We start from the raw sequence: 18,631 nt of genomic DNA on the forward strand, positions 1-18,631 counted from the left end.
TACAGATATTGGCTATAGAGTTAGATAAAAATAGATACCATTTATATCGACTTTCCCAAACATTTGACAAAGTTTACTCAATGTCGTTAAGAAAACTTGCTCTGTTCACTATAAAAGATAATTTATTTAAATAACTTTTTTATTATGTTTCAAATAGATCACAATCCTACTATTACCGGAACTTCGAAAGTTTCTCAAGTTGCCTCAGTTTTGGAACCACTTCTTTATATTGTCTTCATAAATGATCTCACAGAGTGATTTCAGTAACTTGATGACTCAAAAATGTTTATTATCGTTAATCAGTGACTGTACAATTGTTATTGCTTTAGGAATGATAACAATTTGGCAAAATATAATTGTTATCACATAATATTTGTAGGAAAACAACATTATCAAGACTAATTACATCATTGGTGTAATTCTGGTGCCGTCAGTAAATACAATTAATTTGGTGTGTTTTTTGCAAGTAATATTTGGAATTAATTTTGAATGTGTAACGGTTAAAATATACAAGTTATTTTTTTATAATCAATTATCCGAAAATATAAATTTAAATATAAGCTCTTTTTCTTGTAAAACTCTTTATAAATCAATAGTGAGATCACACAATACTGTATTTGAAGATTGATATGTTTAAAAATAATCGTAGTTGCTTTTGCCTATTAAGATTTAATGAATTAGTACAATTTTTTTTTAAGTATATAAGCTAGCACTTGACTGTTATCACACCTGATGGAAAGTGATGATACAGTCTAAGATGGAGCGCGCTTGCCTAGAAGAAGCCTATTCACTCTAGACTTGAAGGTACCCATATTGTAGGTGGTGGGAAAAACGGAGGTCGGGAGGGTATTCCAGATCTTAGCGGCGCGTATCAGAAACGATGAAGTAAATAGTTTCGTACGTGTCTTAGATACATCAACAACGTACGGGTGCTGATCTTTACGATGCCTCGCAGTTCTATGGTACAAGTATAATTTTTAACACAGAGCGCGCGTTCTCATGACTGTGTGTCTGGTTGAAAATTTTAACCCATCAGAAACAGTTCGGGTTATTAGTTTATTTGAGTATTATCTTTTATCATGAATAAGAAGAATTGTTCGATACAAATCAAACTAGCAGTTTCAATGCCCACTGAAAACGTTTTGTTAATTTGTTATATTTAGTGAGATGTTGTGAGATTCATTATTTTTTTTAAATATATAAATTTATATATCTATTTATTTATTTAACATAGTTCTTTAAAAATCTGACGTCATAGTTACGACAAAGGGCTCATTTAAATATTTATAAGACAGCCTCTTAGAATATTTATAGTTTATTGGTATTTCTTATTGTGTTGTGTTGTGTATATTATGTTCAACGATAATGAACAAAACCTGTATTATCCATAACTGTCTCGAACGATAGCGATAAAAATTAAGCCAAACTAAATAAACAGTTTGAAACATACTTATGAAGTTTCAGAACTGCTTCCGATATAACCTCGTTTTATTTGCAATAGCCGATATAAAATTTCTTATACTCGAACTCAACTAAAAGTTTTATTGAAATGGGACCAATAACGGTACTTTCTTCGCAAGTTTGATTATCGAGTAGGGTAAATTTTGAACAGCTGCTCCCGGACGTTGGAATTTTTTTTACATGTCACTTACAATTTTTAATTGAAAAGGAATTCAGTTCTTGATTTCATTATTGTAAAATTTATAACGAACATTTTTCACAATTAAATATATAATATTTTTTATTTCTATACAAATTAATTTGAACATAACATTGTTCCTATACCATGTTCTTAGTTAGGAGTTTCGACTCAGCTTAGAAACTCCGAAGTTTAAACCTACTTGAGATTTGTAGTGTAATAATTATTACTTATATATAATTAACGTCAGGTGACCAAATGGATAGAACACGTAGATTAAACTACTCAACCTTTGCCTTAAATCCAGCAAGAACTACAACGTTTCGAAGTGCTTCAGTTGTACAATTCTACGAAAGTCCTTAAAGAAATGAAATTATTACTGACTGTTATTAAGTTTTCGCTCGCTTCTTCACAACCTGAGATTGCAGCTATTATAAGTCCTTCTTATGTCTTGAAATTGGATTTCGTTTCAGATCATTCAAGTTCATTCCTCGTGAAGATATTATCAATTTAATACGTTTTAAATACTAACATTGATATTATATATTTGATAACAGAATTTTCAATAACGAGAGAAACAAATATATTTTTGGTATATGGGTGACATGCGACAGGAGATGTGGTATTTGCGAAAACAAAATGTCGTAAGCGCCAAAAGCTTTATATTGCTGTAAACAATAATATATAATATAGATCTTAATTGTAAATAAAATTAATTATCCAATATTTATCTCTGTAATCTATAGTATTACGTATAAAAGAGAAAAATATAAATATTATTATATTTTTTGATCGAGCTCATCAACCCTTAAAAATATAAGTTAATTTATATACAATATTTTATTTGTAACTTTGAACAGGAACCCATAAAAAATAAAAAAATAGATTAGTAATTTTTCTTTATATCCGCCCCCCATCTTCTTTACCTCCTCCTATATACTTATATATCCTGTGTTAAATCAATCAATTTCATAACAGCGTTAGGCTTTGCAAGATATGTGTTGCCAATTTAAAAATAAAATTATACTTCACACAGTTGTAAAATATCATCAAATGCAAATCTTTAACGCTAATAATAATTTTCATTAAAATCTTCCTCATAGTTAATTACCTGGTAGTCTATAGGAGGTTGGCGAGAAATAAATGTCTGCGAAACTGGATACGACTCATTTAAACTACATAAAAACTTTAAATTTGAAAAATCTTCACCAAGTTCATCTAATTATGAAAAATTTACATGAAATATTTAAATTAAAAGCTTATATTAAGACCTATTTATAACTGAAACAGATAACATTTATAACTGAAACATGTCTGTATACGATCGCGTATAACAAAAGAGCTTGGGGCTACTATTGGTTGAGTTTCATACAGAATATAATATACAACCCTTCACATTTAAATTTGGAATGGTTCAGCATTAAAAGACCAGCCCGCTTCATCGTCTTGCGTTGCGTTCGAAAACTAATTTATATGTATGAGATCAGTAGTTAAAATAAAAACTATGTTACATCAATCTATTTATTATTTATATTTATGTGTAATTAATTTATACGTGAAAATCCTTCACAAGAATTTCACTAATATTATAAAGGTATTCTGAATTGATAGCTTGATTGCATAGCACCAAATTTTAGCCATCTTAATCATTGCTATTTATGTGGTTGATGTTATAGTTAAAAATAGCTTACTATTTCTGAATAAACCTAAAAAGTTAGTATCATATCCAGATAATCTTATACAAAGACCCACCGAAGATTGCAAGAATTCATTAAAATTTCTCATTTGAAGTCTCAAAGTGGCACCGACTCCAGACGTACGTGGCCCCGACTAGCAAGTCTATTTAAAAGCATTTTTTCTCACGACGAATGATCTTGTTCTATTGAAGATTTAGAATTTTAATATATCAATAAAATTCGGGACGGATTAGAATATTTTGATTATAATCGACGAGTTTGGGGCTTAAATCAAATCAAATCAATATTAGTTAGTTCCTACACAAGATCCAGCAATCATTCAATCCGTGCATTTTTGTCAAATATATATTCAGAAACAGAGATAGGCTTTAAGTATTAAATAAGATCGATTATTGTAATATATTTAATAATGGTTACGTTATTTTTGAACGTAATATCCTTTGGCTGCAAACCATACTAATATTATATAGAGTCTGCTTGTTTTCTGGATTCACGCCAAAATTACTATTTTGATTAATATAGAACTTTCATGTTATGATGGCTTGTAATTTGTACACGGATTTAGGTTAAATAGTCTGCTTATACTTTGCATATTTTTTATGGCTTATCACATCAACGTATTCCGAGAAAAAAATGTTGATTTGAGTTCTTATAAATCGACTTAAAAAAGTAAGATGTATTCAATTCTTCCGTAAATTGTTTTATGTAATTTTACAAGATAATTTTATAATCTCCTTAGATCGTGAAGAAAATGAACGATATAATTTTTTTGTCTGATCAATGCCCTAGATTGATGAGGAGAGTGGTGTGATGACTAGTACCTAGGACCTATCGAATTGTTTTTTAGCTTTTAGTACATTATCTACATCATTATTATCTTTATTTTCAATAAAATCGTTTGTAATTTTTTTTTACTTAATTTTTTTTAACTTCTAAACATAGAATTCGACAAGATTTTTCTTTGTCTGGGTATTTATGACAATTTTTTTGATTCAAAATCAGTAAATAAAGGTATTATTAAATTATGTACGTATTAACATACAGTAACAGGGTGTAACAGAGTAACTTTCGTATTTATAATATTAGTAATAATATATTAGTAATAAAATAGTAATTTTTGTTAATTTTTATTTATTTATTTTTTTCTCTTTTCTTTGTGTTTCCATAATAATGCAATTCCCATTTTGCATCCAATTATATTTAATAGATATAGATTAAATAAAATTAGATGCAAAATATTTTTGTAAATATTTTTGTAAGTTAGTTAATTTTTTATTTATTTTTTTCTACGACATAAATTAACTTAAACTCTGTGTTACTTTTTTCATTTCTTTTTTATCTTCTTATTTACTCATGTGGTGTGATCCAAATAAAGACTTTATCTATCTATCTATCTATCTATCTAGTATAAAGTGCATACACGAAACCTTTGGACCAAGAGTATATTGGACTTGATTTTTTTTTAATATGTTTATATACATTATGTATTGTAAATAGGTAGGCGTACTGGCAAATGGGTCGTTTGATGGTAAATGATCCCCATCCAGACAGACATTGGCTCGCTAATACGCCATCAACCTTAGAAACTAAAATGTTATTTCCTTTTGCCTGAATTACACTGGCTCACTCAACACGGAACAAAACAATACTAATTATTGTTACTTGGCGGTAATATATATGAAGTGTCCAGGTGTGAGCACAGGTCCCTACCACCAATATGGAAATAAAATACATGTCTAAGATATTTTTATCACGAAACGCGAGACGTCATAAATCCACATAATAACTTCTTCTTATCAACGGTTCCAGAATCGCGGGAGTCATCATAGGTATCGATATATTGAGAAAAATATCGAAATCGGCCATCTTCGGAGATTGTTTTTTTTGTTGGCGTCTGATATTTTCAATACCTTACGGTAAAATGATTTTATCAATTCGGTGTTAAGAAATACGTTCTTCGATATTAAAATGTTGGTTTATTTTATATGATTTGTCGACATGCGCAGTATTACGTGAATTCAAAATGATTGCAGATTCAGTTTCAGATTCTCTTATATTTTAATGGATTTATTTTGTCGCTATAAAAATAATTCTGCTAGCATCATTTCGATTGACTATCTCCTAATGTAGAACATTATACATATTTATTATGGACCCTCTAGATAAAAAAGTTTAATTTAATTCGGTGAAAAATTAAGCTGTTTTTATGTTAAACGTCAATTGGCGCCCCGATTAACGTTTAACATACTTGCCCTTGGGGGCAAGACCGACTCGTATGGACGGGTATATAATGGCTTGACGCTTTCTCATACCGCCACCATCTCTCCGCCACCACTGTTTACTCACTTGTATAGCAACCAAGTATTCACTATATAGTATACGAGCCAATACAAAATTTATATTTGTTTTTGTTCATTATAAATTATTTAAATAATCTTAAATTTATTTATTTGCCGATCGTCCCGTGACGGCGATGTTTTGTTTTTATTAGTTTACACCAATTGACAAAGTAATCATCAATACATTTTTAATATATTATTTATATAAAGTAAGTTAAATATTCTTTTTTTATATAGAATCCTATTCTTTTTTTGTTTTTATATTATAGGTTGGCGGACGAGCATATGGGCCACCTGATGGTAAGTGGTCACCAAACGCCCTAAGACATTAGCATTGTAAGAAATGTCAACCATCGCTTACATAGCCAATGCGCCATCAACCTTGAGAACTAAGATTTTATGTCCCTTGTGCCTGTAATTACACTGGCTCACTCACTGTTCAAACCGGAACACAACAATATCAATGGTGGTAGGACTTTGTGCAAGCTATCGAGCTTGCACAAAGCCCTACCACCAGTGAATTTTATTTATTATTTTATTATTAGTTATTCCACGTCTTTCATTAGTGTTTAAATATCTACATGAGATATTTACGTTGAAGACTAATCTACTAAATAACTACATACAAATTATAATTAAAAATAGCTACTATAAAATGACAGCGTGGAATTGTGCCAAGAATTCTAACAGCATTTTCCCGTTCGGTCGCAATTCCGATTCTTTGAGCATACATGACAAATGAACTAGTCTCCTATTAACATAAGGAAGGGTGTTCATTCTTTTAGCAAAGTTTTAGCACTATTACTTCAAGGTCAGTGTTCCAAATGCAAACGTCATACCATAAAAGATATATATTTTTTAATTTACATTAAAACCTTAAAGATATAATTTAACAATGTTTATGAGATGTTGCAATATGTCAATACTTGTGGTGTATCACATAGCTCGTCCTTGTGTCCAGGGAGCCAGTGTCAGTATATCAGGAATTTTGCCATTGTCGCGAATTATTCCAGTGCGCTCATTAAGAATAGGGACGTCGTTTCGAATACTAGCAAAAACTCTTGTTTTTATTATATTTAATTATTAATGTTATGATATCCGTGGTAAAGAAAGGCCTCGTAAGGAAACTTGCACGTGTCGGTATTTCTGTAGTACCAGCTCCATACTACACCATTACCAAGCCGCATACTAACGATATTATTTTTTAATTCTGATGGTAACTATAATAGTATATAATTGAGGATGCACTGATGATGTAATGGACGAAAAATGGTTAATGTGTCTTTTAGTGCCTCGGTGCATCACACCCTGATGGTGCGTGCCGCATAGGGAGCAGAGCGTCATTCCTTGGCGGCCAATCTTCGATCGATCTTTAGCGAGAGGTGCTGGAAGGAAATTCTCTACTTCTGTTAAAATGTCTTGTCGCAGAAAGTGAACGCGAAGCGGCTGCCTTGGCTGACCCGCTTCGCCAAAGAAAGCCGGGGAGAGAAGGCGTCGGGGCAGTTGGTTTTGTAGGGGTGGCAGACTGGGTGCCTTTCATAATCGTTACCAATTTTTTGTTACATTTTGATTTCTAAAGGAACTTGAAGAAACTGCCTATCAACTTGATAAATAAATCATAAATAAATAATTATATAATACGTATTTCTCGTTAAACTTATGAGCGCAATTATTTTTGTGTCGAGGGCCTAGTATTATTCTACTCTACTGCATGTCCCACGTTATTTATATATATTTATTTATATATTGGAGGCATATATAACTGACACTGTCTTTCCAGTCATCTGCTTGCATGCATATCATGCAACGCTGCACAATGCTATCAGGAGTGCAAAGTACTTCGTCATGTCTGCGTCACATGACCGCAAAATTTAAACAACGTTACAGGAAATTGGAAATTAAAATTGTTTTTTCAACAAATAAATAATTAATCTCTTGAATTTAAAAATATGCATACCTAAACCTTATTTAGACGCCAATTAAAACCAATTAAATAACAAATAAAATATTTTTTTCCGGTGAATAAGGAACTCGAGGAATTAGTTCGTAAAAGTATTCAGTTGTACTGTAATATAAAAATAATATTCCCGTACCGGGAATCGAACCCGAGCCTCCTGGGTGAAAGCCAGGTATCCTAACCACTAGACCATACGGGAGATGACAGACGAAATTAAATTGTTATTCTATAAAGAATTTATATTTTAAATAATCTCCCGCAATATTATTTTATCATGTAAGGATATAATCCTTATCATAATTATTTAAAACAACATAAACATCCTTGCATAAATATTTTTATGTTTATTTATTATTTTTTGATAAATTACAGATTAGAAAAAAACTAAAAATGTTTTTGTAATTTTGGGCTCATTTGATCACATACTGTGATTTTATTTTAAAATTACCCTTGAGTTTATCAGAACCCATTGAAGAATCCCACTATCTACCTCCTGTCTCCATCATCAGCTGCGTCATCATTAATTCGATGGTACTAAATTATTATATTGTTATACGAATTGAATATAATTTCAAAGTTTTAAATCAATTTGACAAAAAGCCATATGTTAAAATTGGTTACATAGGGTAGGTTATATACTTATTTTTTACTACGTATAACCTAAAATTGTTTTGTAATCAGTGCCAATGTATAACGTTTAAAGTTTATTCCATCTCCAATACAGGTTTTTTTCGACACATACAAATGAGGTAGCCAAAAAAGTACACCTAGATAGTAAATATATTGTATAATAAAAAAATTAAAAATGAATTAATACGTAGTTTTTAACATGAACTTGGGAAATCCGAACTTGGTAGTTTTTATTTCAAAATATTATGTAATGCAAGATGAATTTTAAGTACCGTGTGTCTTTCACCATAATGGAGTAAAGAGAAAGATAAATATAATAATGGACGTTCAAGACGATGCATATTACTTGCATAGATATGCATAGACAAGTGATATGGACTCTTATTAGGAACATTTATACGAAAATGTCTTCATTAGTATTTATTGCATTTAAAAAAATTATAAATGTTGAAGCGTAAGATAGTTTTTTTTTTATATTACACAAAAACATAATACCTAAAACGGAACGCTTATTAACGTTTTTTTTTGCCCGCCAGTGCGATTCTATGTCAAATGTCAATGTAAAGTCATTGCAGGTTTTCCATTGCGTACTGTTTGTTGTTTTGCGATTTGTTTTTAATATTTTTTAATCCCCACATCCCTACGAACTGATACCATCTACCACTTGATTATGTTGCTTTATAAAATATATATATGTATAAAAAAATATATATTTTTTATAGCAATTCTATACTTATTGGCAGCAATCTAATGAAAAGATTCAATGAAAATGTTTAAGCCTATTCTCTTGTAATGCCGAGTTTTTTTATTTATAGCAATTTAATATCCCAATATCGTGAATATTATAAAACACCACAACTTCGTTACCTATGCAAACGCTCGTACAGAAATTAGTCATGTCCTTTCCGATGGTTTCCTTAGCTTTTATGTGCCTGGAGAGTTGTTTCATCCCATTAAAAAATTCAAATTCCTATTATAGGTTAAGTCTTAATTTACTTTAAGGGAATGCCTCCTTTTTGGTATCATCGGTTTTTTTAGATAGGGTGATATAATAAATCGTAGATTTGAAAATATGATATTTAGGCATATATGGATTAACTCCGAGCACGAGATAAATTAAACGCTAATTAAATACGCGAAAACATGGTGATTGCCTGGATTCAAAGCCGCAATCATTGGTCAAGATTACGTGTACGTAAGTATTCACTTCATTACACACATAATATATACACTATTTTGATGCGTGTATTCTTGAAATGTTATAATTATTATGAAAAAATTTTCATATACTTTCTGGCTTTTGACAATCGCTTTCTGAATTTAATTTACAGACTAGTACTGGTCTCACTTTCATTAATATTATAGAGTTTTTTTAAGTTGGTAACCATATCTTAGTTGTATATCAGTTATATTTATAGGATATCTGCCTGGATATCCTATAAATCATTAATAAATAATATTTCGGTTTTCTATTTGTAACAGCTATGTGTATTACCATGAGCAGACTGAGGGCAGTTTTCACGGTCTGTAGTCACAGCAAGCGCGTAATCGCTGACAATATACTAGGCTGTACGCAATAAATAATTCTAAAGCCTTAACTGTAGGGCTTATAATTGAATGAGTGATTGTCGGATTAAGGGAACATACTTGACACGCAATTTAATATGATCACATGTATTTACTGGCTTTATGGGTATGTAACGTTAAATCGTTCATACAATGATGGACTGAGATTATTTATTTTCGAATTCAGAATTATAATAACAATTGGTAATATTTCAGATGTTGTATAAAAATATTCAATTTGTTCGAAATCTATCTGTATAGTTGTTGTACGCCGTTAAGACCATAATTAACTTTGGTGGTCATTCGATAAAGTTATGTGAACAAGAAAAGACTAGTATTTTTCTATTAATTGAGTAATATAATTTATTATAGGTATTATATTAGTCTCTCTTTTATAGGTTAAAATTTGTTATTTGTAAGTCAATACAAAAGAGTAAGGACATTGACCTTATTGTTGGAACAATCACCTATTTAATAAATAAATCGATAGAACCCATACGATCAAGTTACCAAAATATTGGCAATATAGAAATCTTCTATACGGGCGGAAATTAAGGGCTGTGAACGAGTTTTCGATATAGAGCACTCGAACCGCAATCAGACTTTATTGGATATAACCGATTTAAACCAGTTTGGGTAGGTTAAAACTGGCTCATTTTGGTTTTTTATCAATTTTCATAAGAATTTTATTTAAGCTTTTTAGCGTCAAAACGAATATATTATGTATGTATATTGTTAATTATATTAAAATTAATTTTGAGTTACTTAAGTTGAAAAAGTCACCACAAAGTAGATTTTTTTTATTATTTTGTTGCTGATTTTTAACGCGACTAAAGCGCCATAGGCATGGTCATTCCCCGCCTACGTGTGAAGCACTTCGAATCCACGCTTATTATTCGCACTGCAAAACTGTGGAATACTTTGCCTGAGTCTGTATTTCCTGATAGATACAACGTTGGTGTTTTCAAATCCAGTAAACAGGTTTTTTTAAGCAAGCGTGCTGCAGCCTAGACCGTGTCGATGATTTACATCAGACAAGTACGGTCAAACGCTGGCCTATATAAGTAAAAAAAAAATGTCAACACAAATATACATCCCAAATAAGAATCGAACCCACTTTTTTGGTTCTTTTAAATGAAAGGGCGTACCATTTTCGCCATTCTTTTCACGAAATTCGTGGTCCCGTATATAAAAATCATATTTGTCACACATAATCATAACATAAACTGTTTGTGAGACGTCGTCCAATATTTTTTTTATGGCGACAGCGTTTATTTCTCTGGGGCGTTTTATCGTTATTGTTTATGTAAAATAATATTTAACAATTTATTTTCTTGTTTTTAGGCTGTCGTTATTTAATCTTTTGATTCATAAATATTTACGGCTGTTAAATACAAAACACAAATCGACCATGTAGTGTACATATAAGACGCAATGATATGCACTATATGTATAACGAGTTAGTTCCCAAGGTTGGTGGCGCATTTTTTAATGGTTAATTTTTCTTACAGCGCCAATGTGTATGGGTGTTGGTGCCCACTTAATATTTAGCAGCCAATTTGCTTCCGCATTCCTCTTAAAAAAATGATGAGCTTTTAATTTTACTTTTTTTTTTATAATGTAACTTTTTAATCGCTTAAGTATATTTTCCAATGCTGCTACCAAATAATTGATATTATATGTAAATACTACAACTATTTAGTGGTCATTTGCTAGATCCTTAACCAATTAAAAAAAAACTTAAGAGACGTCAATTCATAAGCGGTTGTATATACATATTAATAAATACATTAATTTAAATTTTGAAATTGGAACGTAGATGCTCCATGGTTTTTAGGTACGTTTCTTTTGAAAAACAAAATCAACAAAAACTGCATTCAATAAAATCTTGAATAACATGTTAAAATAAAGGAAGTTTGAAAATATGAACGTAGTCAGGGACAATGGCTTGTGTAATAATCTACTTAACAAACATAGAAGAAATTTTCAAGTCGTTACGGAATCAACACTACAAAACGCCGTCGAGTGTAAATATGAACCATGTAGGGGAACCATATCGTAAGATACTATACTACTGATTTTGGATATTTAATTTCAATATTATGTAATATAAATAAACTTATATGATAACACATATAAGAGTATTACTTATTAATATTTCTTATTAAATTAGTTTGAAGTTCTGTAAGCTTTGAATTGATTGTAGTGGAATTTATCGTTAAATTCTGATGATTGTCTATTTTTTAAAAAGTCGAGATGGCCCAGTGTTAAGAGCGCGTGTATCTTAACCGATGATCGTGGGTACAAACCCGGGCAAGCACCACTGAATTTTCATGTGCCTAATTTGTGGTTATAATTTATCTCATGCTTGAAGGTGAAGGAAAACATCGTGAGGAAACCTGCATGTGTCTAATTTCACTGAAATTCTGCCACATGTATATTCCAGCAATCCGCATTGGAGCAGCGTGGTGCTGCAATAAGCTGCTAAAGCCTTCTCAAAAAAGGAGAGGAGGCCTTAGCTCAGCAGTGGGACATTCACAGGCTGTTACTATTTTTTAAATATAGTCTCTTAAAGATATAAAAAATATTTAAATTGATATAAAAAATGAAAGGGTGCAGGGGTAGTTTATGCAAATTGAGTAAAATATAAAAAAAATGTATAATAGATTGTTAAATAAAAGATATACAGTATTTTAGATTATTGAACGCGAAATTTTAAAGGATTTCGCAAATGCACCGAAAATGTGTATGTCAATTTCAGTGACATTAAAAACAAGCTGGTTTCCTCATGATGCTATCCTTCACCATACGATATGTATTATAATTTATTTTTTACATAAGATCAAAAATATTTTGACTTTTCATAATCCATGGTCACCACATCTCGTCTCCGGTGACTTCCCGAGTTCTGAAGTAACTACGTGACATGATGTGCTTGACAACCGTCCAGTTTTTCTCTCAAGGGAATATATTCTTTAAATCACATGCATTACGGCTTACATCTCCGTAACATTTCTTGATCTGTTTGATAATAGCGTTTATAAAGTAACAATTTATTACAGCGTAAATACTGTTACAAAAGTCTTATTATGTTTATCAACAAGTCGTATATAATGTAAAGAATGTAAGAGAATTAAAAAATAAAATATAAAACTAATTGATCTGCGAAAAAATTCCAAGAGTCGCAACGCTTGTTCAATTATTTGATGATATAGTTTTAAACGAGATGGCCTAGTGGTAAGAACGCGTGAATCTTAACCGATAATCGTGGGTTCAAACCCGGGCAAGCACCACTGAATTTACATATGTTTAATTTCTGATTATAATTTATCTTGTGTTTAACGGTGAAGGAAAATATCGAGAGGAAACCTGCATGTGTCTACTTTCACTGACATTCTACCACATGTGTATCCCACTAACCCGTATTGGAGTAGCGGGGTGGAATAAGCTCGAAACCTCCTCAAAAAGGGAGAGGAGGCCTTAGCCCAGCAGTGGGACACTCTGTTACTGTACTGTGATAGTGTTAAAAATCGAAACTGCCGGGATAGTTTTAAAAATTGAAACCGGGAAACACTATGACTATTTGACTTGTTCATAAATTAGATAAAAAACAGTAATGTTAGATGTTTGTAGGTTGATGTTTAAAAGAGTAACTAATGAGTTTCTTGTCGGTATCCTTGGTAGAATCTACATTCCGAACCGGTGGTAGTTTTATATTAAAATTAAAATTGTAAAATGATGATTCCTAAGAGAGAGACACTAGAATAACGTATATTGACTTTGACTTTGATTAAAAATGTATATAGAAAAGAAATAACAATAATTAATTAAATATTTTTAATTTGTTTGTTTTATTACAAATACGCAAAAATTTCCAATTGGTCTAGTCTAAGATACTCCTATGGGGAAGTGGAAGTGGAAGGTGTTGCGATTAATCCATTACGCTTCTCCAATACGAGATGGTACCATATTTTACCACATGCGAGATGGTACCACATTTTTACTGTTGTTAGGTCTTTGTGCAAGCTCGTCTGGGTAGGTACCACCCACTCATCAGTATTCTATCGCAAAACAGCAGTCCATGGTATTGTTGGGTTCCGGTTTTTGTAGGGTGAGTAAGCCAGTGTGATTACAGGCATAAGGGAGATAACATATTAGTTCGCAAGGTTGGTGGTGCATTGGCGATGTAAGCGATGGTTAACATTTCTTACAATGCCAATGTCTTTGGGCGTTGGTGATGGATTACACTCAGGTGGCCCATATTCTCGTCGCCTACGTATATAGTATATATATATTTCATTCGTTTTAGCGATCGTGACAAGGGTATATAATTACTTACAATTCGTTATTTAAATTCATTGGATCGAAATTCCCTTAAATCATCACATTCACACACGCGTCAAAATAATTCGCTGTTGTATAACCACTGAAAGCCACACTACTCACTACAGGGGAGTATTCTGCGTTCGCGAAGTCATTGTGCGTGCCCGTTCTAATAAAAAAAACGCATTTTTTTGCGTTTTGGTGCTTCCTATTAAATAACGTTTCGACGACATAAGATATTAGAATAGAGTCGTATAAGATTCAGCAATATTTTTTACAACGAAATATTCTCTAAAAAGGACGTGTAACGTAAGCTTGCCTGCACGATTGAAAAGGAAACCTATGGAAACGGAAGGTATGGAATATGATTATCTTACAATGCCGATGTCTATGGGCAGTGGTGGTCACTTACCATCACCTTACAGTACAGTACAGTAACAGCCTCTTAATGTCCCACTGCTGGGCTAAGGCCTCCTCTCCCTTTTTGAGGAGAAGGTTTGGAGCTTATTCCACCACGCTGCTCCAATGCGGGTTGGTAGAATACACATGTGGCAGAATTTCAATGAAATTAGACACATGCAGGTTTCCTCACGATGTTTTCCTTCACCGTTAAAGCACGAGATGAATTATAAACACAAATTAAGCACATGAAAATTCAGTGGTGCTTGCCCGGGTTTGAACCCACGATCATCGGTTAAGATTCACGCGTTCTTACCACTAGGCCATCTCGGCTTTTTTTCGGCCATCACCTTTATATGTATGTATTACATCTACTTATGTGTAATATATATGATATGTGTATTTGATTTGATTACGTATTATGTACGGTATACGTAGCCGTATAATGGGGCTTGTGTGAAATTTGTAACATTGTATTACATCAAAGTGAAAGTCAACTCAAATTCAAAACTATTCTTCAAGTAGGCTATTGCGAGCATCTTTTGAATCATTAATTCAAAAGATTTAATTAAATTTAAAGTTACCATTGGTTCGAAGCGTAGATTCTTCCGAGAACCGGCATTGAACTTAGTTGGCGCTCTTTTCAAACGATTAAGTTTCATAGATAATTAATTGAATTCAATCAACAAATTAACTGACTCTAACTGCACGATTATGTATTCATCTGTATAATATTTTATCGAGTTCTACGCTTTATTTATCAAATATTTTTAACATAAGATTTAAATTCATAAATTGGAAAAATTACGTTCAATTTTATATCTGGTTTCATTCATATATATGTATATTGTACGTAGCCTTGTAACGGGCTTATGTGAAAATGATATTGCGTTTAAAACATTACCTAACCAAATCCGGTACCCATGTGCGATAACCGTTGAAAACGACACTATATACAGTCGTACGATCAGTACTCCGAGTATAATCTCGTAAGCCGATTCTGACTGCTGACAGATTGTGGAATTATAACCGCATAGCCCCAAAATACCTATTGCTTATAGCCCTAATATCACAGTGATATATTATGTTTGAATTATGAGGAAATTATTATATGGAGTTATACAGTTGACCGTTCTTTTTTATACATACAGGCTTACGTTACGCGGTCTTTTTAGACAATATTTAATTGTAAAAATATTGTTCGAGCTAAAATTGTAAAGAATTTTATCTTCTATATATTTAGTATAATAATATGTGAGGTTTAGTTAATATTTAGTATAAAGCCACATTATTTGTGAATGTTATAGGCTATATATTAACCCGAAAAATGAAAAGACTTTTTCGTGGTAGTCGGATTTGCAAAGTAAGTCGGAGAAAAAACGGTCGAACGAAAACGTTTCTTACGAAAGCTGCCTTAAGGATGAGAGATATATGATTGAATTCTAGAGAAAATTTGTAAAACTTGATAATGTCTTCAAAAAAGTCAACGACAGCATATATCTATCTTTTATATTTAAATCACAAAAAGTAGTTTTTTTATAATAGATATTAAATCGTTAGGTCATGTTTATTGGTCATATTATCAACAATTATGATTTTTTATCAAAATAAGTAAACTAATCGTCTCAAGTGTTTAAAACAAAAGCCTTTTCTCTTTTACTGCATATAATTTGGACAAATAGTTAAAGAGATAATACGACATAGGTATGGAACCGAGACCGTGTCGTAATCTTTTGAATGATATTTCTATTAGACGGTTTTTTTCATATACAACACGTCAATCTATTTATAAATAAATTGCTTTATCACCAAGAAAATTTTATTTAGATAAAATTCGTTTTTCACAGTATGGTTTTTGATTGCATAGTTTAAGAGATAATTTAAAATATCATACGCGAGACAATTTTATTGTTTACAATCTTATGTTCGGCCAACGCGACTTTTAAATAAATCATAGTAATCACTCAATACTAACCGAACCACAATCATAATTTAATCACAAGTAAAAATGCCCAACGAAGTGGGCACGTGTCAGCTAGTAATCTTTTCTAATAAATTCAAACGTCATTTAGTGCATATTACAGGTACTAAGATATTCGTAAAAACCCGTTTGTGTGACCTTGATTATTTATGTCTTTTATTCACGAGATTGTAAGACTTCAGATAGCGGTTAAAATGTCAAAATAAAGTTTTATACTAGTTTGTGCCTTATTAAATTTGTATTTAAGGCTTATTATTGCTTTACTTTGTGCTATGAATTAGTAGTATTTAGCCAGAGTTGAATTTTTGGTATCGAATAACAATTTTGTTTTATTTGTCATCTCCCGTATGGTCTAGTGGCTAGGATACCTGGCTTTCACCCAGGAGGCTCGGGTTCGATTCCCGGTACGGGAAATGATCTTTTTATTATTTAGCTTAAATATTTTTATCGATTATTTTAAATATTATTTATTAAGATATATTTGTATAATATATTATTTTTATATTTTGTTATTATCAATAACGAAAATGATCTTTTAGTCTAACTGTTTTTTCTATATAATTTTCGAAGTCAATATTTAATATATTTCAGTCTTCAATACCAAATGTATTGTTTGGTATTTCAAGGTTGACAGTAGTTATCTTACAAAACATTTATAGCTTTGAGATACGTTAATATAAATACTTGCGCGGTGTGAACTGACTTAATAAATAGTTGATATAGTTTGTATTGTGATGCCATTATACAACTAGGATGCCTAATAGATAATACAGACTAGAAAGGCTTTCAAACATAAATTCGTATTTTTTTTTAATTTCTCATGTAGGCGATCTGGCAAATGGTCTGATGACTCATATACAACTGGAAACTAGTTAAAATATATAATCATAGATATCAAAATGTCCATTATTCGAGTGGGGTCTCTATTGAACCATAATTCTGGGTGGGTCACTTTTGAATCATCATTTTATACGATATGTGCAAGCTCGTCTGGGTTGCTACCACCTTGTCAGATATTAGTAAATACATTTAAATTATTCTAATATACGTACATGAAATTAATAATTCCTTCATAATCTCCCCTTTAAACGTACATAAAGCTTATTTGAATTATAAACATAATGTATTTAAATTATTTAAATGGCTGGTACACGCAGTTGTTTTGTAATCACAAACAACCACTTTAATTTTATTAATTTAATGGTTTTAGTGGTACTTATATTTATAGTATAATTAGACATATTACATAGTATAAATATTTGAATATTAATAATGTCCTCCAGACCGATTTCGGCCACGGCGGCCAATCTCAAGAGAGATTAGCCAACTACGCAGGAGATATTATAGTGCACAAGTGTGTGCGCAAACACAGGTGCACTCTCTATTCCCTAACTTTCATAATCCGATGGGACGGCAATCCGACACGACCGGAAAGAGTTCAGGCGCAGGACCAACGGCTTTACGTGATTTCCGAGGCACGGGAGTGTACACACTTCCAACTTCCACACTCCGGGCTGCTACTGAGAATTTTCTGACAGAAAAACCAAATAACTTTTTATTGGCCCGACCTGGGAATTGAACCCAGGACCTCCGGGTCTGTGGCTTTATATCAAGCCACTAGACCAATGAGGCAGTAATCAGTCTAAATCAGTCCGATGAGACTCGACTAGAGTTTACCTTAACCTGGGTCAGATTCCGATATGAATATTATATCGTATAAATAGTTTAATAATAGTATAAACGCCACTGTTTACATCTATCTTTATCTATTCTATCGAAACTGAACTAAACTAAAAACTATTAAGCAAATATAGATAAACCTTATAAGAGAAGATGTAGCGCGTTTCTGAGAAGTTTTTAGTATATTATTTTATGAACAGAGCAGTGAATTTTATTTTCTTATTTATAAATATGCACGAGAATGCTATTTGGTTGTCCGCATTATTATATTTATTATTACATATAATTATGAAATGGTTGTCTTAACTGACTATCAAAACACAAGTTCAGTAGAGTCTAAAAAGTTGAAATATGAAAGATTTTTTCTAAATTTAAACTTTAAGGCGAAACGAGAAAGTACATGAGAGAGAGAGAGAAGAA

At 31.7% G+C, this 18,631-nt stretch overlaps 2 non-coding genes across 2 annotated transcripts; one reads left to right on the forward strand and one right to left on the reverse strand.

The window, feature by feature from the left end:
* Positions 1-7,759: 7,759 nt before the first annotated feature.
* On the reverse strand, positions 7,760-7,831 carry Trnae-uuc (transfer RNA glutamic acid (anticodon UUC)). Its single transcript has one exon. It is a non-coding gene; the product is annotated as a tRNA-Glu (tRNA).
* Positions 7,832-16,872: 9,041 nt separating this feature from the next.
* On the forward strand, positions 16,873-16,944 carry Trnae-uuc (transfer RNA glutamic acid (anticodon UUC)). The gene has a single exon. It is a non-coding gene; the product is annotated as a tRNA-Glu (tRNA).
* The last annotated feature ends 1,687 nt before the right edge of the window (positions 16,945-18,631 follow it).

This window comes from Nymphalis io, chromosome 21, assembly GCF_905147045.1.
Source record: "Nymphalis io chromosome 21, ilAglIoxx1.1, whole genome shotgun sequence".
Taxonomy (NCBI): domain Eukaryota; kingdom Metazoa; phylum Arthropoda; class Insecta; order Lepidoptera; family Nymphalidae; genus Nymphalis; species Nymphalis io.